This window comes from Cricetulus griseus, chromosome 5 (genome assembly GCF_003668045.3).
Source record: "Cricetulus griseus strain 17A/GY chromosome 5, alternate assembly CriGri-PICRH-1.0, whole genome shotgun sequence".
NCBI classification, from domain to species: domain Eukaryota; kingdom Metazoa; phylum Chordata; class Mammalia; order Rodentia; family Cricetidae; genus Cricetulus; species Cricetulus griseus.
This window is the reverse complement of record NC_048598.1, coordinates 169,669,253-169,696,276: the sequence shown is the minus strand read 5'-3', so window position 1 is coordinate 169,696,276 and position 27,024 is coordinate 169,669,253. Positions and strand designations below refer to the sequence as shown.

General features: G+C 42.1%; 1 long non-coding RNA gene across 2 annotated transcripts in view; it reads right to left on the bottom strand.

Moving 5' to 3' along the window:
- Positions 1–26,151, bottom strand: part of LOC103161874 — a 68,780-nt gene extending 42,629 nt beyond the window's left edge. The window contains exons 1-3 of one of the 2 annotated variants that reach the window (XR_003485610.2): positions 24,603–26,151; positions 21,909–22,121; positions 11,632–15,015 (exon numbers count right to left, since the gene is read on the bottom strand). This is a non-coding gene — a long non-coding RNA (uncharacterized LOC103161874). Of the gene's footprint in view, positions 1–11,631; positions 15,016–21,908; positions 22,122–24,602 lie in introns of those variants that run through there. The other variant, XR_003485611.2, reaches the window with a different exon arrangement.
- Between the last annotated feature and the right edge of the window lie 873 nt (positions 26,152–27,024).

The following is a 27,024-nucleotide window of genomic DNA, read 5'->3' as shown; positions in this document are numbered from 1 at the left end:
CAGGAGGCTCTGACCCATCTGCCAGTCTCTGGATGTTAGCCTCTGCCTTCGCCACCATTGGCTTGGAGCCCAGTTACTCTGTGCCACTAGCAGCATGTTGCAAGATAGCAGCACACACACAGGAGCCCTCCCTCTCGCCAGCTAGTTCTTCAGCTTTGAACGTGCATGTGTTTTGCCCTTGAACTTGTCATCTGTAAATTTCCCTTGATCGGTTCCCTATCTTCTTTAGCCTCAAGGCCTCTCTGACCTCCTCACAGGCCACTGCATTTTCTACCAGACATGTAGCACTGACTGTGGCAATCTGCCCTGAGAAAGACCTTTAAACTCTCACTCAGTCCTGTCCTTTCCCCTGCTTATTTGTGAATATAGTCAATAAAGCTGGGATTAAACACAAGTTGTCTGTCTTCTAAACGAAGAACAGTTCCATTTTTAAGTCAGTTCTCCTACTCAAAATTACCGTGCCTAGCAAGTCTGAAGAGAAAATTCTCTCCTATCCACATACTAACCAAGATTGAGATCTCATGGAAAATTTATCATGCTCTCATCTGAGCCCGTAAGCTCAGGTTTCAATCTGTTATTTATTGAAGCAAGAATAATGGATGAGTCACCCTCCAGAAGTTTATCCCTCTTGTCTATGATAGCACCTCTAATTAGGATAATAATCCATGAAGCTTCAGTATGAACATTGTATGCTCTGAGCTATCTATGGCTATGTCACTAACAGCCAAATGCATGTAATAAGAACTGAAATGTTCACTTCTGGGACAAACCATGGCAGATGTGCATACCCAACAAGTCTTCATTTTCTGTCCTCCTGCCTAGAATGTGGATGCTGATGTTCCTGTATGCCATGCTGGGCCACAGAGGTCAGGGCAACGCTGTATTATAAACAAGACAGAGAGGTCTGGATTCCTTAATGACCTCATGGAATGAGCACTCCTTAACCATATCTGGTATTTCTACTTCTTGACTGCAACTTGATAATGAAGTCAAAGTTTTCCTTACTTAAAGTGGTGTTTTGATCGTCATTTATACACATGCAACAGAGCCTTGACAATAAGGACATCTGCTGCTCTGTGTCTGAATCTTCTCCTTTATTTTATTTTATTTTTAATTATGTATATATTGGGGTGGGTACACAAGGAGTCCAGAAGCGCGTGTCAGATTCCCTAGAGCTGGACTTACAGACATTTGTGAACTGTCCAATATGGGTGCCAGTCACTGAACTCAGGTCCTCAGGGAAGCAGGGATTGCTTTTAGCCCCTGAGCCATCTCCAGCCCGTATTTTATTTTTAACTCTGTGTGTGTGTGTGTGCATGTAGGTTCAGGTACCCAGAGAGGCCACAATAGGCATCAGATCCCCCAAACTGGAGTTAAGGATATTGTAAGCTACCAATGTGGGTACTAGAAACCAAACTTGATCTTAGACAGCCAGCTACCTCTTTAGTCCCACTGGATCGATTCTTAAGGACACATCACACCATTCTTTAGGTCTCAAAATCAATCTCCCCTTTTTTTCCTCCCCATGGTAGTTTAAATATATGTGATCCCCATAAACTCATGGGGAGTGACACTTTTAGGAGGTATGGCCTTGTTGGAGAAGTGTGGTCTTGGAGGAGGCTGGGTGACACACCTCTAACCCAGACCTTGAGGCTGGAGGACACATCTTTAATATGGGCCACGCCTTCTGCTGGACGTGTGTCACTGTAGGGACAGGTCTTGAGGTCTTTTTCTCAAGCTTCACTCAGTGTGACTGTCAGTTGACTTCCTGTTGCCTGCAAGTTATAGCACGCTCAGCTCCCACACCACATCTGCCTGCTGCTGCCACGCTCCCCTTCATGGTCATCTCTGAAACTGTAAACAAGCCACCCCCAGTTAAATGTTTTCTTTATAAGGGTTGCCATAGTGACCTGAACATCAGGGAACTCTTGCTCCCCAAACTGATAGCTGGGATACCAGCATAGGACTGATCCAGACTCCAGGAACATGGGTTTTAGTGAGGAAATCTTGGAAATCTACGGGACCTCCTGTAGTAGTTCAGTACTTATCCCTAGCATAGGTGTGGACTTTGGGAGCCCATTCCACATAGAGGAATACTCCCTGAGCCAAGACACACGGGGGTGGGCCTAGGCCCTATCCCAACGGATAGATAGACTTTGATGACACCCTATGGTAGGCCTCACCATCCAGGGGGAGCAGAAAGGATATGTGATAGGTAGGGTTTTAGTTGGGGTAGTGGTAGGAGAGGAGGGGAGGGAGAGGGAACTGGGATTGTCATGTAGAACACTATTGTTTCTAATTCAAATAAAAAAATCTGCAAAAAAAAAACAAAACCCAAAAACTAAGACCCTCCCCTTATGACTTTCTTTCTTGCAACTTTCTTTGGGCATCCTATATTTTTTTCCTGCTTTGTGTGATCCTAGACAGACCTCCTAAAAATTACAAATTATGTTAAAAAGATTAGCTTCTACACTTCGTACTCTATCTTTTCCTTCCATTCTTCTTTCCTTCTTCCTCCCTTCCCTCCTTCCTTCCTTCTTTCCTTCCTTTCTTTCCAAAACAAATAGTCGCTATGTTTCCCTGGCTGCCAGGCAATACAGAGAGATGACACTAAAATGCATATCAGTGCCACCAACAGAAGCCTACCATGGTTTATTCAGGAGGAAGTGGTTATTGAAACATTGGGTATCACAGACTCAAAAGGATGACAAAGCATTAAGATCATGGCTAGAAGAAACCTACTCAACAGCACATAGCAAGACCAGTTTTGGTCAGCATCTGGCCGTGGACACCTGCACTGTTACCGCCACTGGCTCTCAGCACCTGCAGGTGCCGCTGAATAAGAGCCTCTACTGTTCTTCTGATAGACAGTCTCTCGGATCTTCTCTTGTGTCACCAGCTCTCATTTTAAGGTCTAGGGCAGACATTCTTGGCTCCGGCCCTTATATCACACACCCAGACATAGCTACAGTGGCCGCTGGACGGGGAAGTTCAACGAACTCTTAGTTTGTCAGGTATTAGCAGCCTTTGTGTCATAGAAAAACACCAAGTAAAGAATTCTGCAGCTGACCAGTGGTGCAGCAGGCTATTTGTTTTGTTTTGTTTGTTTTGGTTCTTGGTTTTTGAGGTTTCTCTTTGTATCCCTGGCTGTTCTAGACCATGCTGGCCTCAAACTCACAGATCTACCTGCCTCTGCCTCCTGAACACTGGGATTAAAGACTCTAGTCACTCTGCTGGCCACCATTACCTGGCTGGCATGTGAGTGACGCCTGAACTTGGGAGGCAGAGGCAGGAATATCTTTGTGATATGGCAACTGGCTGGCAACTATCAGGAAACTTCCAAACAGCTCCTGAAGAGGATTTTCGTTGTTCCTAGTACCAAGAAACAATGAGTGTCAGAGCTGATTGATGTGCCAATTATCTAGATCTGATCATTAGACTTGTAAGCATGAGTTGCAATGTCATGCCATACCCAATAAATATGGAAAGCTAAAAAAAAACCACATTTATACTTGTTTTTGTTTGTTTGCTTGTTTTGTTTTGTTTTAGTGATGGGGAGTATATAGAAACAAAAGCTTAGCCATGTTCCTATAGGAAGACATAAATAACAATGCAAGACTGTAGGTGGTAACTGTCTCATGACCACCTTGGCTTGGATCTGGCTACTGGAATCTCTGGCCAGGCTCCACCAGCCTCCCTGTGTAGCCTTACTCTCCTTATCGTCCTCTCCACCCCCACACTTACCCTTGGCCTACTCTTATCATATTCCAGGTTGTCCGAGGACTCCTGCTATTGCTCAGTGCTGACGCTGGCACACTGGCGTGCACCTCTTCTTGGCAATGGCTCATCTCCTTGCTTTCACCCTGGGCCTCTTCCTTGGCCTTGGCCCTCCCTCTACCTGGCTCCTACCCAACACCCAGAGTACCCCCTGCCCAACACCTCCTGATGCTTCCATGTAACCCAGTCACCCTTAGGTGACTGACCTTCTCAGGGTTAGAAAAACACTCATTAGATTTCTTTTCTTTCTCATATTTTTTGGAGCTTTTAGAAAAATGTTCATGTTTACACTCTCAACTTTCCCAAATCATCTATTAAATGAAAAAGGGGAAGCAGTGTTTACTGAGCACCTTACCAATGTGTTAAATGCTTCTAAATTCCACTTCAACATTGTCAACACAGTTCTTGGAGGGAGGTGTCATAATTCACTTTCTGAAGGAAAACGAACAAACAAAACTAAGATTATGTAGGATTAAGTTACTGCCTAAGATCACCCAACTGGTAAGAAGCTGAGCTGGAGTCTGAACTATGTTCACTTTCACCACCCTCATGGAGCTGTAAACATTCTCAGAGGCCTCCAGAGGTCCAAGTGAGCCTGGGGAATTGTCAAGTGTGAGTGGGTGGGATTTGGTCTAGACAGGAGCACATGTAACACTTCTTTTGACAGCTCAAATCATGGGACATTTGTCATCTATCAGTAACATTAACATGAGTGTGGTTTAAAACACAAAGTTGACAAAATAATGCCATACCTTTAAATGGAAAAGTCCAAATGCAAAGTTCAGAAGACTTGTCCTAGAACTCTGGAGACCATTGGACTCACAGAGATCCACTTGCCTCTGTCACCTGAGTGTTAAGATTAGAGGTGTGTGCCATCATGTCAAAGACTAATTTTTTTATTCTTTTTTAAAGCTTTCTTTTTATTTACTCTTTGTGTCTTTCACATCATGTATCTCCTTCCCAGTCTTTATTCTTCTTTTAAAAAAAATTTATTTTTGTTTTGTGTTCACTGGTGTTTTGTCCACTTGTGCACAAACCTACGTATATACCTACATGTCAGAGGATGCAGAGAGGAACTGCACCTCCAGACAGGTGTGAGCTGTCATGTGGATGCTGAGAACTGACTCCTAAAGAGTACTTTCAAATTCATGGCAGGAAAATAATTAACTGTGACACTGCAAAACAATCCTGACAACACATTTTGAATGTGCTGCTCTTGCTTTCTGAAACTTGACTCCAGCCATGATACAGTCTTTGTGCTGTCCAGCAACAGTCGGGACCTCATTGGCCATGCTGGAACCACTAATTGTCAGTGACAAGTGGGGATCTTGGGTATGTTTCAGAAGCACAACAATTACTACTCAGGGTAAACAGCTTCAAGGACAAGGCCCAGGGGGTTTTATTGAGAGTCAGAAGAGATAAGGATAAAACATTGGAGATGTAGATGTTATAGTAGTCACATGTGGGCCAGAGATGTGTGTGTGTGTGTCAACTTCCCTTGAGAGTCTTAGCAGATACGGAGAGTTGGAGCCAGGCCTGGAGGCACACACCTGTAACCCCGGCATGTTGAGACAAAAGGATACAAACTTAGGACCAGCCTGAAGGAGGATGTAGCTCAGTGCTGGAGTGTTTGCCTGCCATGATTAAGCCATGGATTTGATCTACAGTATGGGTGGGGATGCAGTATCAATTCCACTAAACCAGATTCCTTTGGAGCTGGCAAAGGCAAGCCCCACCAGAGACTGTGCACATAGAAACTGGAGCTTGGGGTCTTCAGCCTTAGCTGAGTGTGGAAGTCACCTGGAAAGCCGAACAGTAGAGTCTGAGCCCTCTGAGATGGTTCAGGGCCTTATGCTTTAAAAAAAAAAAAAAAAAAAAAAAAAAAAAACCTCTCTTCTCTTTTTCTGACTTTCAAAATACTCCCCCCAGTCATCCCGACAGACCACCTGAAGTAAAGATGGTTCTGTGCTGATGTAAATCCCGTCAGCCAGCAGTTGTCTAACCATCACATAGCTGAGAATGGGCTCAATCTTGGGAAACACTAACTCATTTCTTCAGCACACATTGAGTTACCTTTCCAAGACAAGGTTTTGTAACAGTCACTCATGTACCCTGGTAATTGGCATCTGCACATCAAAGTCACTGCAACTAAAGTGGCACTGTTTTCCCAGGGTTCCAGTGATTGCCCACTCCCTCTTGTCCCAGTAGCTGTAAGGGATGAAAAACAAAATCAGTGTGTCAGAGGTTGGCCTAGGCCCTTTGCCTCTCACTGTGGTCTTCATTTCTGCCATATGCAGTCAAGGCATAAACATGGGCCTGGAGATTTAAAGCCCTGGCTTTTTTTTCCAGAGACTCCTGGCCCCAGAGAATAGGAAGGCAGTGTTTTGGCAGCTACTGCATACAGGGGGTAACTGCTCCACAGCAGAATGAAGGGTTCCTGGGCCTGATGTTAGTCACTTGCACTTTGGTTTAAGCTTAGGCCCAGCACCAGGGTCTCTAAACTCTGAGCTTAAATGATTGTACATGTGGTGACAGCGAGTGGCCCCTGCAGCATTTGGCTAGGTTTCTGGCAGAGGCTCTTTTTTATTTTGAAATTTAGTAGATGTTTTCTTGATTTCTGTATAGAACCATAAATTTCTGTATTATCATTGTAGTAAGATATGAGTAAAGTAAACATCTTAACCTTCTCTTTTTTGCTTTTAGCTTTTGACAGTGCTAGGTATCCAAACCTAGAGCCCCATGCTTACTAGCCAAGAGGCCTGCCCCTCAACTGCATGGCAACCAATCGATTGTAAGAGCACTGGGCAGCAGTGGTGTGTGCATTAGCATCATTGTGCCAGCAGACACCATAACTCTTCTCAGCTTGCAAAACTGTGACTCCGTACCCACCAAAATCCCCTGCCTCCCCCACCTGCAGATCATTTTTTAAACATGAATATTATTTTAACATACTCCTTTAAAAGCTGTCATAGTCAGCAGTGCAGACCTATAACCCCAGTTACTTTCGAAATCTGAAGCAGCAGAATTGCAAGTTCAGTGCCAGCCTGGGCAACTGAAGGAGCTCCTCAAAATATTTAAAAAAAAAAAAACCCAGGTTGTGGTGGTGCATGCCCTTAATCTCAGCACTTAGTTGGCACAAGGAGGTAGATCTCTGTGAGTTCGAGGCCAGCCTGGTCTACAGAGTGAGTTCCAGGACAGCCAAGGACAACAAAGGCTACACAAATCCTGTCTCAAAAAACAAAAAATACACAAAAAAGTTTTAGAAGTTAATAGTAATACTTTTAAAAGGTCTGATACTGTGTCTCAGTGGTAAAGGTTTGTCTAACTTCCGTAACACCCTAGTTCAATTTCTAGCATGGAAAGAAGATTTTTAAAACCTACTGGTTCACAAGTTCTACTCTGCTAGAGACATAGTAACTCCCAGATAGCAGTGGTGAGAAATAAATTCATGAAGCAAATTAGAGAATAGCCTATAAACATTTAAAACAGGGACACAGAGAGACATAAACACACACATAATTAAAGATAAAATGAACCAACAAAATAAGCTATAAAACTTTTTACAAAGGAGTAGTAGCCTCCTGTGTGTTGATATAAGAAACTCTATATTTATAATGACACATTTAAAAATTGAATACAATTGGAAGACATGTAATTATATACCTGAGTTCACACACACAAATAAACACCCACATATGCTGCTATCTGGGGATGCAGTCCATTTTATTAAAGGACAAACAAGTAATTGCTAATAATTTCTCCCCTTGGAAAAGTGGGCTGGTAATTAGGGATAAAGAAAGGGGAGGGATTCATCTAGTTTTATGTGTCTCCATACTATTTATGTTTTTATAAAAATATGTAATTTCATTACTTTGAGACTTTTTGAATGTAAGCAGGATTTCTGAGGGCCTCTCCAACTTATGGGCTGAAGGTTTCACAAGATCCAATACAAAATTATGAACGTATTAAAATATTTTGAGACTTCATATGTGGGGGGGTTATTTCTAGGGTTGGTTTGTTTGTTTTTGCAACTGCTATTTCATTCCTAAGAGTGAACTTTCAGAATGACAACACCATGCTGCAAAAAGGTTGGACATACTATTCATGACAGTCCTGAACCACTATGGCTTAATTATCTTTTTCCAAAAGATAATTTTGAAAAATTATATTTTACAAAACAAGCTACACTTTTTTTAGTGTTGTTTTAACTTTTTTTTTGCAAGAAGGCTTATTTTATATTTTCTTTTTTTGAACAAATATTCCATTTTGTTTTTTTGTTTTGTTTTGTTTCTTAGTGCTCTGAAATTTACCTTGGTAAAAGCTTTGCTAACCACCCCCATCCATCATTTTTTAAAGACTCTACTGCACTGCAGTCCACTGAGTGTAATACAGCATCCATGGCCCACCCTCTGAGATCCTGAGACAACCAGAGGCTCTCTCTTGTAACAAGGTGTTTCCTCCCAGTCCCTGAGCAAAGCTTTGCTGCTCTCTCCACTTTTCTCGGGGTCAAGAGTCACCCAGCAGACCAAGAGGTCTCACCACCTCTAAGAACAGACTCATCTTCAAGAGCTACATGTCAACATGTCTGGGCTTTTGTTGTTTCTGTTGTATTGTTTGTTTCTATGTTGTATAAAGGACCAAGTGGTGTTAACAGATTTTCTCTGTGCATAAACATAACTGACTTTGGGAGATGCACATTGTTTTGGTTGATGGGGGCAGTTGTGCTAAAACTAGATCTCTCTATGTAGTCTAAGGTGTTCTCAAACTTGTGATCCTCCTGCCTCAGACTTCTGGGTGCTAAGTTTACAGGTGTGTACCAATCCCAGGTCATGACCTTTTAAACATAGAGCTGGCAAGATGACTAAGCAGGGGAACACTCTTCCTGCCAAGCTTGACAACCTGAGTTCCATCCCTGGGAGCTACATAGCAGAAGGCAAGAACTGTCCTATGACCTACACACACACACACACACACACACACACACACACACACACACACACACACACACGCAAAATAAACAAACATGGAAGTTTTCTTATTTAAAATCTATCACTCTGAGGGGGGAGGAGAACATGAGGGATAAGGAAGATTGAGTGGGGAGAGGAATAGAGGAGAGCAAGAAAAGAGACACATCGATACAGGGAGCTACTGTAGGTTTAAAGAGAAATCTGGCACTAGGGAATTATACAGAGATCCACAAGGATGACTCCAACTAGGAACCTAAGCAATAGTGGAGAGGCTACCTTAAATGCCCTTCCCCTATAATGAGAATGATGACTACCTTAAATGCCATCTTAGAGCCTTCATCCAGGAGCTGATGGAAACAGAAGCATATATTCACAGCCAAGCACTGAGCCAAACTCCTGGAATTCAGTTTCAGAGAGGGAGGAGTGACCAACAAAGGGGTCAAGACATGCTGGGAAAACCTGCCAAAACAGCTGACCTAAGAAAGTAGGAACTCATGGACCTCAGTCTGACAGCTGGGGAACCAACACAGGACCCAGCCAAGCCCCCTGAACATGGATGTCAGCTAGGACTAGGCAGTCTATGGAGCCTCTGGCAGTGGAACCAGGATGGACTTTGGGAGCCCATTTCCCATGAAGGGATACTCTCTTATCCTAGATACACGGGGGAGGGCCTAGGCCCTGCCCCAAATGGGTTAACAGATTTTGATAATCTCTCATGGAAGGCCTCAGCCTCCCTGTGGAGTGAATGGAGTGATGGGACGGGGAAGCCATGGGAGACATAGGAAGATGGGAGGGAGAGGGAACTGGGATTGATACGTAAAATAAGATTGTTTTTAATTTAAATAAAATCTATAAAAATAAATAAAATTTTCCATATCCCTCAAAGAAAATGTATCACTCTGAAAAAATAAATAAGACCTAACTTACTTTTAGCTGGCAGAATATTAGAGTTTATTTTTTAAAAAAAATCACAAGCCGGGTGTTGGTGGTACATGCCTTTAATCCCAGCACTTGGGAGGCAGAGACAGGCAGATCTCTGTGAGTTCAAGGCCAGCCTGGTCTACAAAGCTACACAGAAAAACCCTGTCTCAAAAAACCAATAAAAGAGAAAGAAATAAAAGTCCAACTACATCATATCATGTAAAACAGAATTTTAACTGAACTCACCACTACCACAGCCCTCTGTGTAAAAATGTAGAATGCACTTAGGATTGAGCAATAGTCATTGGAAAATAATTTCCTGGCAAAGATACAAAGGATGTGTGGTTCTCATAGAATTAAACAAAAATAGATCTGGTTCAAAATAACAATAAAATTCCCAGGGTCTGACTAATATAAGACGGCTGGTACAACTTGAACTCCATTGGAAAGACTAAAATTTTAAAACACAGTTCCAGAATAGAGTCATTAATCATCCATTGAACTATGGCAGCCATCTTGGAAATGTCCTGGTGCCTGTGACTTCAGATAGCAACTTGAGTCATCAATGACTTGTGGCCAACAAGTTCCAACAAAAACCAAAAAAAACGGTTGCTGTTATACTTCGACACTTTAAAACATTGTACGTAGCCTGACCCAATATCACAGTTAGGTATTATGATGGTCACAGGAGAATTACCTTTAAATTATAGCCTGTGGTCTTGGTGGGTTTTTTTGTTTTGTTTTGTTTTGAGTGTGTACTAACATCTCTAGAACATTATCTCATTCATTGAAAAGTGTTTCTCGAGCTGAAGAGATGGCTCAGTAGTTGCTAGCACTGGCTGCTTTTCCAGAGTACCCGGGTACAATTCCCAGCAAACATATGGCAGCTCACAACCATCTGTAACTCCAATTCCGGGGGATCTGACATCTCACACAGAATATATACAGGCAAAACATCAGTGCACATTAAGTAAATAAATTTCTAAAATAAAGAAAAGTGTTTCTTGCTATCAGATCCTAAAATTAGAATATGATCAGAATATGTTTTCTTTTTCTTTCTTTTCTTTTCTTTTCTTTTTTTTTTCTTTTGGTTTTTCGAGACAGGGTTTCTCTGTAGCTTTGGAGGCTGCCTTTGAACTCACTCTGTAGACCAGGCTGGCCTCAAACTCACAGAGATTCACCTGCCTCTGCCTCCCAAGTGCTGGGATTAAAGACGTGCGCCACCAACACCCAGCCAAAATATATTTTCTTTAAACTTCTTCAAAATGACAATGTTGTGAGATTTTTAATTGCCTCTGTGTACTATAAACATAGCATTTTCCCAAATGACTTTCAATTTCATATAATTTTTATTCTTTTCAATAGAAGTAGATGATTTGAAAACCATAAATAAATGGTTATGCAATCTTTATATCTTCATAAGATTTTTTTATGTAATAGCTTTTGCAATTAACACAGAATGTGCGTCATAGAAAATGTAGCCATTTGAAACATAGCAAAAAACAAAACAAAACAAAACAAAACAAAACAAAACTCTCCAATAGGTGCATATTTGGTGCATATTCATCCTAAGAACTCTTCTTAAAGTACATGGTTCCAGAAAGGAGGTCACCCAACACAAACACTTTGTGTGATCTGCAAGTGTGTGTGAGCTGCTTTGCCCCTGAGAATGGTTGGATGAGATTCCAGCCTATTCCCAGTTGTATGGGAAAAGGCCCAGCTGGCTGGGATCACTAGGTCAGGTCGGTGTGTCCAAACCCCAGGGGACTGGGGAGTGGGTCTCCACGTGGATCTTGCACCTGCTGTGCTCAGGGCTCCCATCTTCCCACCCTGTGGCTTTTGAATGACCATGAAAAACTGTTACATGGTGATATTTTACTTGGAAAACATCCAATTTCCACATTCATTCTGGAATTATTACTATATTTAAAATGAGCATTTTCAAAGAAAATTATTCTGAACAAAGGACTTTTTTCTGACTTTATTATATGAAAATTCTATAAAAGCAATAAAAATTGCACCAATGTCACAGATGAATAGCCAGTACTGGGAAGGCACTCTCTCTGGAAGTGCCAAGGTTGCTTTCACCAACCACTATGTTGTTTTCATATAACTATGTCTGTTCTGATGCAAACTCAAAATCTTGGGTATACCTTTTTCCTCCCTGTGTTAACTTTTCTAAGCCATGTTATATCTTAGGTTAATAGTTTGTTCTTAGATTCTGGAGGCTTGAAAGTTCAAATTCAAGGTGCCTGGAGACTTTAGGTCTGGTTCTCCAAATCTGCCTTCTTGTTTTATCATCACACCATGGAGACAGGCCAGCTCTCGTGTTCCCACTAATCACATTCTAGAGGGCTCCATCCTCACAACTTCCCCACCTTCCAAAAATTCACCTCAGATCAACATATTGGGAAGGAAGGTTTCAATCTGTAAATCTGAGACAAAACAAACATTCAGGCCACAGCAAGTAGTAGACAAAATAACAATTTTAAAGGCACCTAGACTATAATAGATTCTTAGAAATCTCAGCTGCTCCTGAAATTATTGCTGTTGTCAGTGTAATTAGCTCCCCTAATCTTCACACTTGGAAGTTCTAGTCTCTCCTTGACTACCCAGCACTGTAAATCCATCACAACACTAACATTTTGGTTAAGAATCTTCTAGCCAGGTGTGTGGCCTTTAATCCCAGCACTCAGGAGACAGAGGCAGGTGGATCTCTGTGAGTTCCAGGGCAGCCAGAGCTTCATAGTGAGATCCTGTTTCAAAAACCAACCAACCAAACAAACAAAGAGTCTATTCCCCTACTCAACTTCCCCTCTCCCTCTGCTCTCTCCCCCTCTCTCTCCAGGTTGGAAGGGCCTTTGAGAACAAAGATCTGTTTAACCTCTTCTTTGTTTCTCTCCTCTACCATGGCATTCCCAGCTGGAGAGATTTTCTGTGCTGAACTCAGCTGAATGTATCAGGGTGTAATAAAGCTTTCTTGAACTTTCCCCACAAGAAATCACTGAAAATGTGCAGTATTTCAAAAAGCCTAAATTTGCCTCCAAAAGTGCTTATGAAATGTATTTCAACAGCATAATCAACACTAGGAACATGCTGACAATGTCAATCCTCATAGCTGCCCTTTACTGCAGCTTATTGCTATTTATTCAGAAAATAGGGTAGCATTTCTATGTAAGGGTTCCAGTTAGAATTTTTCTTGAACTATGAGAAACATAATCATTATGCAAATGACCACTAGTAAGTTCTTTACAGGAGGTGTTATTCTATCCATAGTAATGCTGCCACAGAACTTTCATCTCCCACAATTCTCTCCCATTTAAACCAGGACATTTCCATCTCTCAGTGAGGTGCTGTTGTATATTTGGAGCCCAAGTGAATAGTGGAGTAAACAAAGCTACTATTATTATTGTTACTGTCAATATAGTTTCCATCCCCAGTCATAACTGATTATTTCCTTTTTTTCCATTTCAAAACATTTTTGTTCAAATGCTCCTGAGGGCACTTATTGTAAGTCATATTCCTTCAGAAACAATGTACCTTGAATTTTTCAACCTAAAATACACAGACTGTCATCTACACAGTAGGATGATATTATTAGAGAGATCAGGTGCCCCTAATTGGTGATTTTTTTCAGGGAGATAGGGGATTACAGGGAGTGGGTGCTTCCTCTGTTAATTTATGCAAAACTAAGGCCAGAAAGTCCATAGTATTTAAGAGGCAATGTTACTACAAGAGTTGTACATTTTCTAAACACATGGACTAAAAGCAGTTCCCTCCTCAATATACTTTGTTATTCCTACTGCAACTTACATAATAAAGTTTTGTTCTGCTTTCTTTGTAACATCTTCCTAAGAAAAGACAGAGACCCTTCTCAGAAACAAGTCCTTCTTGCAGATATAATGCCCCGCCCCCATCCATAATGAACTTCTTTGAGGAAACGCCATTCTGTGCCCTGGGAAGTCATAATAGATCCAACCTTTGAGACAGAGTCAGACTGGAAATTGGGTAATGTCTCCTCCTCTCAGCCATTTATTGCGACACACATCACAGACATGCAAGTATAGCTTCCAAAGGGGTTATGAGGGAGGCATCTACAAGGTCATTGGGAACAACAGGAACCAGTTTTCCTCAGAGGCAGAGTCAGCTGGAGAAATCAGTAACATTCTCCTTGGTACCCCAGATAACTCCCCACCAGGCTCACTGGTGTTCTCCATCCTATGACTACAGTTTGTTCCTTAGTGTCCTCATGGAGACAATCCTGGGCCAGGTACCTACCTTGTAGTCTCAGCACTTGGAATGCTGAGGCAGGGAAAACATGCGTGTGGAGACAGACAGAGGTACATAGCCAGACCCTGTCAAGATGAAGACAGAGGAGGAGGAGGGGGAGGGGGAGGGGGAGGCATCCACCCTTTACTCTCTGTTTGTTAACCACTTTGGGGGAAAGAAGTGGACAAAGAAGAAGAAAAAAGTTGGTGGCTAGCTACTCTCAGCTTTGTCTCCAGCCATGTGGAATGACTGGCTTGGTCAATCCTGGAAAAGTCCTCATCATTAACAGAACAGCAAAGAGCCCTTCAACTATCACTTTAAAGGAACTGGTGTGGCCGCCTATGTAGAGATGGAATGAATGTCATTTTCAGCAAGTCCCCATAAGTGACTTAGCTTTCTCTTAGAATTCTGCTGCCATGAGTCATATCCTAGGGGCAATTACAGCACCAGTCCCAATACCGGAAGCTTTGGTAGCATACCTCTGTCTCTGTCTTTCTCTACCTAATTCTAAATTCAGATACAGCCTCCCTTTATTCAGTGGCACCCAAGGGAACGTGACAACCTAGGCAGCTTTCTTACTGCAAAGCTTGTTCGATCATATTTGGAGCAACTGCAAAGAAGCATATGTCTGAACTACAAATGAAGTATGAGAAACACCCCAAAAATAAAGGTGATAGTTACTCTTTAAAAGACCACTGGCCAGCCCAGCAGCAGAGACTTGTGCCTTTAATACCAGCACTCCAGAGGCAGAAGCAGGTGGATCTCTGTGAATTCCAGGCCAGCCTGGTCTACAGAGGGAGTTCCAGTTCAGGATCCAAAGCTAAAGAGAAGCCCTGTCTCAAAAAACAAACAAACAAAATCACTGGACTTTCTACTTCACTAGGAGTGAAAAACAATAACCCATTTTCCATTTGAAGGGCAGCCTAGGTGGGATGTTTTGGATTATGATCCTTAGCAGAAACATTTTTGTTGCTTTCCCAATACTGTATATAAGTGAAGTTGGCATGTTTCACAGGATGTCTGGAGTGTGCTTCTAGTTCTCAGTTTAATCCAGAACTGGCCCTTTTTGTCCATGAGAACCCTAGAAGAATATAAAAGATACATTATTCCCCAGTCCTGGAGCACCATGGGAATCAAGCTATGCACCTGCACCCTAGGGTAGTCAGAGTTCTTTCATGTGCCACCTGAATTTCTGTCATCCCCCTGTCCCCATAACTGCCAGTTATGCAGTGCTCTAGAAATGAAGTCACTTTAATGTACAACCTTTGCTATCTCTGGAGACTCTGTGTGGTGTGGTACAGAGACATTTTCTCATTCAACCTGAAAGACCTCTGATAGACCTGTCTCATTCCTGGAGCAAAAGAAACAAGAAGCACAGAGCCTAAAATGGCTGCAAGACCACACTGATAAAGCATGAGATGGGAAGCAAACCCTAATCCATAAAAGATGATTGTCTTATGTTTTGATGATGTGCGTGTGTGTGTGTGTGTGTGTGTGTGTGTGTGTGTGTGTGTGTGTGTGTACTCCCATGTCAGTGTTATGGTTGTGAAGTATGAATAAATGTTACTAAGCACATGAGAAGAGAGCACTTGGCTCTTCCTAATAAAATTCAGCAATGATTAGCTTGTCACAATTAGAATCAGTTGTCTTTTCCAAAATTAGATGACCTTTTTAAATGGAGCAATTGAAGTCTAATTAAACACAAGATGGTGAGTTTTCACTCAAGAATTGGTTTCTAAGTTCAACAATTATTTTAGTGTCAAGGTTCTGCTTACTTTCAATTGAAAAGAAATAGATAAACAATTATCTAAATATCAGATATACCCATCAAAGCATTTGATATATTCTCATAAAGCATTCTTTTATTTTATAATTTATAGTTTTCATTATCTACTTTGAGATATCAAAGTATAAGAGACTAGAAAAATAAAGTCATTAAGAATGTAGCCAAATGCAGTCCCCTTGTTACGCAGGAGGTAACAAGCTCTGTGGCAGATTGAACCTTTCAATGTGACAGGAAGAGTGGGCATCCACAACCATCTTTCTAGCCAGCGTCCAGATCTACACAGAAAGACTCATTATAGGATGACCTGGGAAGGGTCTAACATGTTCTTTCACTTGACCTTTTAGAAGTAAATGAAATGACTGTCTTCAGATATGCTGTGTCAATGTTTAAATGAAATACCTCCGTTAAGCAATGGGTACTTAAAAACAGTAATAACTCCTATTCCACTTAAAGAGTTTCCAATGCGTTTCCATATTCATTCTTGTTTTCTCCTCTCAGCCCCAGGGATCATTACATTCAATAACAATCCAACTCCAGGCTTAAAATCCCCCTAACACCATGAGATGCCATGTGGAAGTGCAACTCGAAACTTGAGGGTGGTCAGAAAAAAACAGGTATGTCCTACTGCACCAGCGGCCCTCCAGGGCAGAGAACAGGGCTGCTACCAACAGGAAACGGTGGGGTTACTAGATATGGCTGAGCAGGAAGCAGGTTTAGCTTATCTCAGTTTGGGGAGCCGTCTAAGACTGTAGCTGCCCTGGAAGAGAAAGCTTCAGCGGTTGTTTTCTGCACACACTAACATCCACACAAAGATCAGGGAAGGCACTTTGCCATTCCCGTGGATCTGAGGTACCTAGGTCCTTGACGTGTTGTGCCGACATCAAACAATGCGCATTCACTCCGGGGTTCGTCCATTCACCACAGTGCATGCAATCACACCATAGCGGAAGAAACTACACAACAACCCTCAGATCTCATGTTGTATCTGATGCTAAATGGAGAATCCGCTGAGCTGTATGTACTACCTCAAACTTGATAGTCTTACTTTAAGACTTCACATGGAGGTTGGTTCCACTTCTGACCTCATTAAGTGAAAACAAGACACATTCAACATTTTTTAGCAACAAAGCATGAGAAAGTCCATTTTTCAGACCAAAGGATGCCAAGTTACCTGAGTAGGAAGTGGATTTCAGAAGAACAGAGCATGTGGGGTGGTGGTGGTGCACACCTTTAATCCAAGCACTAGGGAGGCAGAGGGAGGAAGATCTCTGTGAGTTCCAGGCCAGCCTGGTCTACTGAACAAGTTCCAGGATAGCCTCTAAAGCTTTAGAGAAACCCGGTCTCAAAAAAAAAAAAAAAAAAAAAAAAAAAAAAAAAAAAAACTAAACTTGTTTTGAAACTGAGCCAAAATTTAAATTCAAAATGGAGTTTTGCCAAAAATCAAACAAAGAAAAATTTTGTTTCATTTAGAAAATTGCTAGTTTTGAGTCGCAGTGTTTAAGCATGAAACCTAAATATCTATTGAAAGTAGCTACTGAGAAGAACAATGCTCTTTAATGGCAGTGTCACATCCGATAGCGTCTTAACTCCCAAACATCCCAAAAGAAGTGTTTTCCCATTTTCTGTCCAAGTATAAATGTCTGCTTGTTAGTGAAGCATTTTCATGTAATGTTGAAATACCATTGTCTTCTCATTTCTTATTAAAAACAAAACAAAAACTGTCACATGAAAAGATGCTGAGCAAGTGGAGTAGGTTTGGGGCTGCAGCTCTCAATTGTGGACAGAGAATCCCTGGGTGTCCCTGAGATTGTTCAGGACAGCTGCCAGGGTCTCTCTTCTACCACACAGCTGTGTGAAGCCCGGTTCCTCAGGGCAACATTGTCAGTGCATGAATCCAGCTGCTTTTCCTTACAACAGATATCAAAGGGAGTTATTAAAATGTAAAACAATGTCCTTCTTCTCACTAAACTGACTCTTACTTTGCAAACATAAATGTAAGGTTTTTGTTGCCATTTAGTAGGTATCACATTATAACATTAAATGAAATCCTAAAAAATGTTAGTTTTGTTCTATTTTCATTCTGTTTCATTAAATAGCAACAGATACAACTCCAACACGAACTCTGGCATCCTCTGAATTTCAAATGGGATTTTGGTACTAAAAATTGTTTGACTGGCTGGGTTAAGGAAATAAACCTTCATCAAAAGAGAAGGTAAAGCATTAAAATGAAGAGACCAGTGTCTTGGTCAGAGGAAGAATTCAAAAGCAAAAAAAAAAAACATATTTTCCACAAATCTGGGAAAGGGGAATGACATTTTAGGCAAAAGTCTCATATAAGAGACCAGAGAAAATGGTAAAATACAATCCAGACAAAAGCCTTCCCTTCTGAGAATATGGGAATTTCTTGCCAAGGTTTGGGGCATTCACTCTAGTTCACCCACAGAGATCTTTCTAAGGGAGAGAATGCCACATTGCCAGTGATGATATGGATGGATGACAAAGTTCCAGTGAAATTAATTTCAGACCTTAAGGCAATAAATGAATTGATTTTAATTAACAGAAAACTCAAGGCACAATCTAAATTTTGAGTAATTGTGAATTAGTTACACGAATTGCTATGTCCTTCTGATGACACACTCTGCAAGTTACTTTCTATAATATAAAATGACTTGTAAAAATGATCAAAAATGAGAATGTAGTTTTAGAATAGAGTATCTAGAAAAAAAGATGGGAAGACTTGATATCAAAATGTTAATATTGTCTATGTGTAAGTGACCTGATTACTATTTTGTCCTTTTGTAGACTTACATTTTCCATAAATAATAATGATAATGACATTTCAATAAGTTGTTTTGTAGACCTGACATTTCTGTTCCCTTCAGTTGGCTGAGTTGGAACCCTTTCCACCCTCATCAACCATTCCCAGGGACTCCCCTGTGATGTTAGCAGGAGGCCAGTCTCTTTCTCTTTATTCTAACCATAGCTGCATTCATATTGCTTGTGGATTCAATGGCTCCAGGGTGTACTAATTCATTTTATTCTGCAAATTGAGAACCAGATAGTTTGGAGAAGCATGATGAAGTCTCCTGAGATAATGAATGCAAATTAATGTAGAAGTAAACCCTCCAGGTTTCCTGTAAGAGTCTTTTCTTCTGTGTCAGGAGACTCTACAAGTACTTATTACAAATAATGTATTGTTCCAGTGGCATACTAGATACCTGACATGACTGTTGCCATGGGAACATCAATGTTCATACACAGTTCAATTTTATTCCCAGAAGCTGAAATCAAAGTTTGAATTGTCTTTATGTTATAGATGTAGAGATGTAGGCACTGGGAAACTGAGCAGGTGGCCTAGGTCTCACAAGAATCTTTAGAAGAGCCAGCTGATGCCTGGTCCAGGGCACTCCACTCTTAGCTGAAGTTAGACCAATTTGAGGATGTGATTGTGGCTGGGTAGGGACTTCTCCACCCACATAGAATGACACCAGGACAACATACACAAATTCAAAGTGAATAGCGGTGACAGTGTTACCTGGAACAGCTCTATAGGAGAAGGAATATTCTTCAGTTCCACAGCTCAAAATTAATCTTAGGAGTGGAAGTCACCAAACCACCAAAAAAGTTTGCCCTGGCCAGAGATTCTTACTGAGCAAGCAGAAGTCTGCCCCATCAAGAAGGTAAGGAGGCAAGAGAGTGCTCTACCCAGGGAGAAGGGCTGGCGAATTTTAGACCTCTTACTCCAACAAGTGGACCCCATGAAGAACACACAGCAGAACACACAGCAGGATGTAGATGAGAAATAGTCGTTATCAAAGGCAGCAGCAGCCAATGTGCGTCTCTTCTTCCCTGGTGAGTCACTTATGAATGTCACTTTCCTGATGCCCACTTAGGTTTCAGAAAAAAAGAGAAATGGAAAAAATTCTGACTGGAGAGTAGCAGCAATATGTAGAGGTTATAGGCTAGGAAAACAAAGTAACAAATAATCAAAGGCTTAAAAAATAGCTGAAATCATTATTCAAGGAAATTAATATAAACAGCCTATCTACCTGGTCTCGGTCACATTGTAGGATATAATAATTTTGCTTCACACAAATAGCAAAAGATTAATAGGAGAAAAGGCTCTAACAGCTAGAGTATTTAACTGTTCATTCTGGCTCTGGGGAATGGCGTAGATCTCTGGACCAGAAGTCTGCATATGTTCTATGAAGAGTCAAATGGAAAACATTCCAGGTTTTCAGGCTACAAAGGGCCTCTTCCAAAATGTAAAGTCACCCACAGCTTAGCTGCTCCAAAACATAATTTTCTGTGCCCTGCTATGAACTATTACACCAAGGCTAAGTGCCACAAAGGGCAGCAGGGCAGGAGGGCAGGAGGGGGAGAATGGAACTATCAGTTCTCGGGCCCTCTCCCACAATTGGGCCATGTTGCTCACACTGGACCTCTAGCCTCTGGAACAGTGTCTGGTATGTATACTTGTTGACTTGGTGAATGACAACTGTACTCAGATGAATGAGGAAATGTTAGCATTTGTCTCTCTACCTCTCCCCTTCATCTTTCCTCTGCATCCTAGAATTCACAGTAATTGACCTTTGCTCTCTTCTGCCCCATCAATAATGAAATGACTACATATTATGATTTGAAGCATCATGTGTTTTACAGGGAAGAGTGTCTATGTATATAAATCAGTGCTTGGGGCTGAGCAGTTAGCTCAGGCTTAGCATACCTGAAAATCTGGGTTCTGTCTCCAGTTCTATTCTCTATGTGCACTGGGAGGGGTTAAAGCAGCACAGAGGCCTCTTTTATGTGAAAGTATCATGGCTGATTGGACCTGGATATTTCTTTATTGAAGGAGAAGGAAATGTTCAGAGTTAACTTGGTGCTAGTGTGCCTAACAACTCATTAATCATAACAGGCATATGAGAGGCAGGCGGATCTCTGTGAGTTTGAGGTCAGCCTGGTCTACAAGAGCTAGTTCGAGGACAGCTACCAAAGCCACAGAGAAACCCTGTCTCGGGGGAAAAACAACAACAACAACAATTGTAACACACATATGGCACTGGAAGGTAGAACATTTAACATGTTATGGGTAGAAGACAGAATTGTGGGAAAGTTGACTAATTTTCAAATACATTTCAAATCTAGTCTCTGTTTTAACTTGGGCTCTTTAGGAGAAAGCTGTGTTTGTTAGAGATCGAGTTTCTGATTCTGCCTACAACTTCCCCTATGACCTTTGTGATGATGATATCCAATAAAAAAATAAGTAGCTTCCTCCTCCAGGACCAGACAACTTCCTAAATGTTATAAGATAGATCACAGCACTTCTTTGTGTTCAATAAATATTTACTGAATCTGATGTTTGTTGACCACATGAACTGACTGACACTCAGAAATGCCCAATTTATCACCCCTTGAATGTCTACCAGAGAGGAGAAGAGTGTGAAGTGCATTCAATGATTGTGTGCCTGGGGTGTAAATACAGCCAAGAGAGAAGGATTCAACTTCTGGAAGAACACAAGCATTTGGTCAGTGAGGTCCAAAGAATTGTTGGTTTCAATATTCTTAGGAACAAAACTGTAGTTTGAAATTCCATACACAAACAAATACAAAACTATTCTTAGACTAACCCCTCAGGGCAGCATAGTGCTGGTTTGGAATGTCTTGCTCTTTCATCTTCCTCCTGCACAGACACACAAGCCTCCTCTTGCTCTTTCTCTACTGCCCTGCAGAATGCAGCTGAAGGCTTTCCTGAGCAGAGGTGGAGAGAACTTTAGGCATGGTTTGATTTAGGCATTAACTTACATGGTCAAGAGTATGCATCTCTCCATTTTTGGATCCAGTGTTCTAAGAGAACACTCTCAAGCAGGCTCTCTCTCTCTCTCTCTCTCTCTCTCTCTCTCTCTCTCTCTCTCTCTTTCCTTTCTCTCCTCTCTCTCTCTATCTCCTCTCTCTCCTCTCTCTCTGTCTCTCCTCTCTCTCTCCTTTCTCTCTCCTCTGTCTCTCTCCTCTGTCTCTCTCCTCTCTCTCTGTCTCTCCTCTCTCTGTGTCTCTCCTCTCTCTCTCTCTGTCTCTCCTCTCCTCTCTCTCTCTCTCTCTCTCTCTCTCTCTCTCTCTCTGTGTGTGTGTGTGTGTGTGTGTGTGTGTGTGTGTGTGTGTGTGTGTGTGTGTTGTAGAACCACCACCAGTACCTTCAGTTTGACTCATCCTAGGTATCTGCAATTCCAGGACAGGGAAGTTGCCTGGTGGCACAAGTCTTTTCAAGGCCTTGGTGTCATCAGCAGTGTGCCACCTTGACCTTGTGGCAATGACTGGAGAAATTTGAAGTTATGAGGCCTGGCCGGCTTCATTCATGCACCACTGGGGCCATCACTGTCCTCAGACACAATCCAAATGCCACATTCCTGAAATATCCAAAGATAAAAGTCCTGAGGTTTAAAATCCTGAAAATTACAAAGGATCAAAATCCTGAGTATTAATATCTTGAAGCCCTCCCTCCCACCCCCAATACCCATAAAAACTGCACAGGAGGGCTTCAAATCCAAATTCTGGAGCTATGCTTGGTCAAACAACCCAGGAGTGATGAAGGCCTGTGCTCTAACTGCACCATTTGTGCTAACATTCCTTCTAGCTTGATGACACTGATGACTTTAATGAATTAAAGCTTCTTTTGCCTCAAGAATTTAGTGAAGTTTCTGGCTTGTTCAAAAGTAATTACACACATGGAGCATCAGAGAGCATGCAGCCATGCTGCTGTTCGGTCCCCAGAAGTGCTTCTGCAAACCTGTGATCTGTGTGAGAGTCCAAGCTGGATAGAGTCTGCAAATGCCACACCCACACAACCCAGCACAGAAGACTGAAAGCATTGTGCAACCCTGAGGATGCTGTGTCCAGGCCACAGAAGAATATCAAACCAAAAAGGTACCATTGTGTGTGTGCCTTAGAGTGTGCCTCTAAGACAGCTGACTTAGTTGGGGTTACTATTGTGTGGAATGTCATGACCAAAAAGCTTGTTGTGGAGGAAAGGGTTCATTCGGCTTTTGCTTCCACATCATTGTTCATCACTGAAGGAAGTCAGGACAAGAACTCAAACAGGGCAGGAACCTTGAGGCAGGAGCTGATGCAGAGGTTAAGGAGGGGTGCTGCCTACTGGCTTGCTTCTTCCTCATGCCTTGCTCAGTCTTCTTTCTTACAGACCTCAGGGCCATAAGGGATGGCACCACCCACAATGGGCTAAGCTCTCCTAAATTGATCACTAATTAAGAAAATGCCCAGGGGTTGGGGATTTAGCTCAGTGGTAGAGCCTTTACCTAACAAGTTTAAGATCCTGGGTTCAGTCCTCAGCTGGGGGTTGGGGATGATGTCCTACAAGCCTGACTATAGCTGACCCTATGGAGGCATCTCCTCAGTTGAGGCTCCCTCCTCTCTGATGATTCTAGCTTGTGCCAAACTGATGTAAAACTAGACAGCATAGCAGCTGTCCATTGTGCAGCACGATTTCAGAACAGTTTAGATCACAAGATGTGGTCACCACTCACCTGTACAGTCACCTATAATCTATTTTTTATATGTCAGATTAGCCTTTATGTGGAAGGGCAGCCCCCCCCCCACCTTTTCAGTTTTATGTTTTCTATCATTTTAAATTGCCAGCTTTGTTGTTTTATAATTTGCTATGGTCCATCATTTCATCTTTCCATCACATTCAATACCAGAGGTATAAAATGTGGGAAGACTTCCAGAGAGCCCTGTTGCTTTGTATGTGCTTGACCATAATGTTCATTTTCCATGTGATCACTATGCATATTTGTAAAATCACTGAAACTTGGGGGCTGGAAATATGACTCAGTGGTTAAGAGCACTTGCTGCTCTTGCAGAGAACCCGGGTTTAGTTCCCACATGCTAGCTCACAACCATTAATCACTCCAGTTCCAGGGGAGCCTTCTACTGACCCCTGAGAGCAGCATGGGCCCATGTGCTACACAGGCAACATGCAGGCAAAACACTCATACACATAAAATAAGTCTAAATTTAAAATATTGAAATTTCTTCACTAAATGAAGAGGTTCTTTTTTTTTTTTTGTACATCTGTATCTATGAAACATAAATTTTCCAAAGTCTGACCTCCTGGGCAACTGCATATGCAGGTTTGACCCACTTGACAACTATGTATGTTAGTGTTGCTTATTCTATTGTATAAGGTATCTTATAAAGTATTATTTTTACAGGGATTAGCCAAACTCTACCTCCTGAATATTGGGATTAAACGTGTGCACTACTACACTCAACAAGACTTATTTATGTGTCTGTATGTGGGATTCTTTAGTTACCTTTCTATTGCTGTGATAAAAGAAAGTGTTTAATTTGGCTTAGAGTTTCAGATGGTTAGAGTTCATGGCGGCAGAGCAAAGGAGCAGCTAAGAGCTCACATCCTGATCCACATCTATAAGGTAAAAGAGAGAACACTGGGGACAGCACAAGTCTTTTGTAACTCCAGAACCTGCCCCCACTCCCCACCCAGTGACACACTCCCTCCAATTCCTCCAGCAAGGCTACACCTCCTAAAATCCTTCCCAAGTAGTTCTACTAACTGGTGACCAAGTATTTAAATATAAGAGCCTGTGGGAGCCATTCTCCTTCAAAACACCGGATGGGGCATGTGCTATGAGAGCCAGTGGCTGAAGAGATCAGAAAAGTGTCGGATTTCCTGGACCTGAAGTTTCAGGTAGTAGCGAGCTACCTGATGAGGATGTGGAGCCACCGGCTTGGAGATGACATTATATGGATGCTGGGGGTTCCTACTCAGATCCTCATGCTTTGTCTTGTGAAGGGACACCATGACCATGGCAAATCTTATAAAGGAAAACATGTAATTAGGACTGGCTTACAGTTTCAGAGGTTTAGTCCATTATCTTCATGGCATGACGCATCAGCATGCAGGAGACACGGTGCTGTAGAGGTAGCAGAGAGTTCCGCACCAAATCCTCAGGCAACAGGAAGAGAGCAGCATGGGGCCTGGCTTGGGATTTTGAAACCTCAAAGCCCTTCCCCCTCCTCTTGTGACGCACTTCCTCTAACAAGGCCACACCTACTGCAACAAAGCCACACCTCCTATTTTTTTTTAAATATCGCCTCTCTCTGATGAACAAATATTCAAAGATAAGCCTATGTGGGTCATTCTTACTCATACCACCACATGCTTTTATGGAAAGTACTTTACCAGTGGAATCCCTCTGCCATGTTTCTCAAACTCTCTATTTAAAATGCAAATAGATATATTTAAAAATTATTAAATCATTTTTCAGGAATTTTACTTGTAGAATTTTGATGTCTTGATATTTCAACACTTGGGGTTGGATCATTTGATACTGTATCTTTCAAGACCGTTTCAGAGCCAGGCAAGTCTATATCCACCCTGAGGTTACAGACACGAATAAGTAAGCAACGAAAATGGAAACAGGAAGGGCAGGTTGGCTGAGGTTAGAGCATACACAAAAGTCAAACGATTTCAGGAATAGAGAGGAAGGGAGGGGATGAAAGATGTGATCTGTGGCGTGGTCTTGTGTTTATACAACAGTCCCCAAGGGAAGTGGGGCTAGATTGCAAAGCCATCTAAATGACCATTTGTCATCAGGATAAGAAGAAAAGTGGTCAGTGAGTGCCTGCATAGGATGCTGTGTGGGAACCCAGATACAGTCACCAAGGAAGACTGCAAGAGAATTTTCCTGTGGTTCAGTCAGTCACCAAGGGTGAAAGAGCACAGTGAAACTTCAGCTCGATGAGTGTAGCAATGTCTTGTTTATTTTGGACAAATTACCTAAAGGGGAAGATTGAACAGTTGTTAACTGGCTACAAACAGTATGGAGCCAATCCAAGAGACAGACTGTATCATGCTAGTAAGTATAGTGCTTCGGTGTTTTAGAATCAAAAAGAACCGTTCATATACTGACTTCTTTATACATGGGTGATAAGATCTTGGCAAGTTACTTACTTATTCATGTACCTTGGGAAGTGAGGATTGTCAGGTTCAAGGTGTTTTGTGCTTTATAGTCAACAGAGATAACACCAGTGAAAGGTCTTTTCACAGGGCCTAGCACACAAGTGCCAACTCAACGTTGGTCATTGTCTCAATCTGTCATGTGGTTTATAACAAAAAACGTGAGGCTGACTATTTATGAGAGAGAGAGAGAGAGAGAGATTTGTTTGGCTCACAATTCTGGTGGCTGTACTATCCAAACAGCAGCATGGTGCTGGGGTCTAGCTGCCTCATAATATGACAGGAAAGCAGAGCAAAGTGGACTTTTGTCTTGCAAGTGGGGGGAGATGTCACACTTGCCTATAACAAATGCTGCTATTAGGGTAACCTGCCAAAGTGGGGTTCACTCGTGAGAAAGGATCGTTATTACTTTCTTACATGAGCAGTAACCCCTATTGTCCAATCACCTCCCACCAGGTCAGAAGAGAGCCACCCCTCCAGCCCCCCCATTTCCCCGCACTGCAGCACCACCATACTGGGTACCAACCTTGTAACACATGATCACATTTCACACTATAGTAGTGACAATATTACTCAGAAACAAAATTATTGCTCTAAACAAATCAGTATTATAGAAAATGACACCAGAGCTTGTAACATAAACCAACTGAGTGAGAAGCTCTGCTGGGAGCTGGGTGTGGTGGTGCACATTTGTTTTGTTTGTTCTTTCAGGACAGAGTCTCACTATATAACTCTAACTGTCCTGGAACTCACTATTTAGACCAGGCTGGCCTCAAACTCAGAGATCCACCTCAGAGTAAAGGCATGTGCCACCACCACCCAGCAAACCAGAACCTGAACTAAAAGTTGTTATAGTCTTTTTTTTTAATTCACTCATTCACAAACATTTGTGAAGGATGATTACATGCTAGAAAGGATGTGCCAGGTGTTACAGATACAAAGATCAAGAAAATAAAACCCTTTCCCTTAAAGAGCCCACAAACCAGAAGAATTTCAGGGCTTCATCAGCGAGCTAAGAGCTGAAGGGAGGTTTGTGAAGAGTGACATGGCAGAGCATTCCACAGCCAGTTCAGCTGACATTACCAGGCTCAGGCTTGGGGGTGTGGTCAGATCCATCTTCCTGGTCAGAGGAGAGTAGGGCTCAAGAGCTATAATCTTGCAAGGTTCCTTTGAGAAACACAACTGACAAACGCAAAGCCAGCTGATGTGGATAGGAGTTCTCCCTGCCACAGTCCTGACAGGCACGTGTCTTCTGTAGAGCTTTTCATTTTGTACTTTTTGGTGGTGTATCTTACCTATTTCTCAGATGGGGA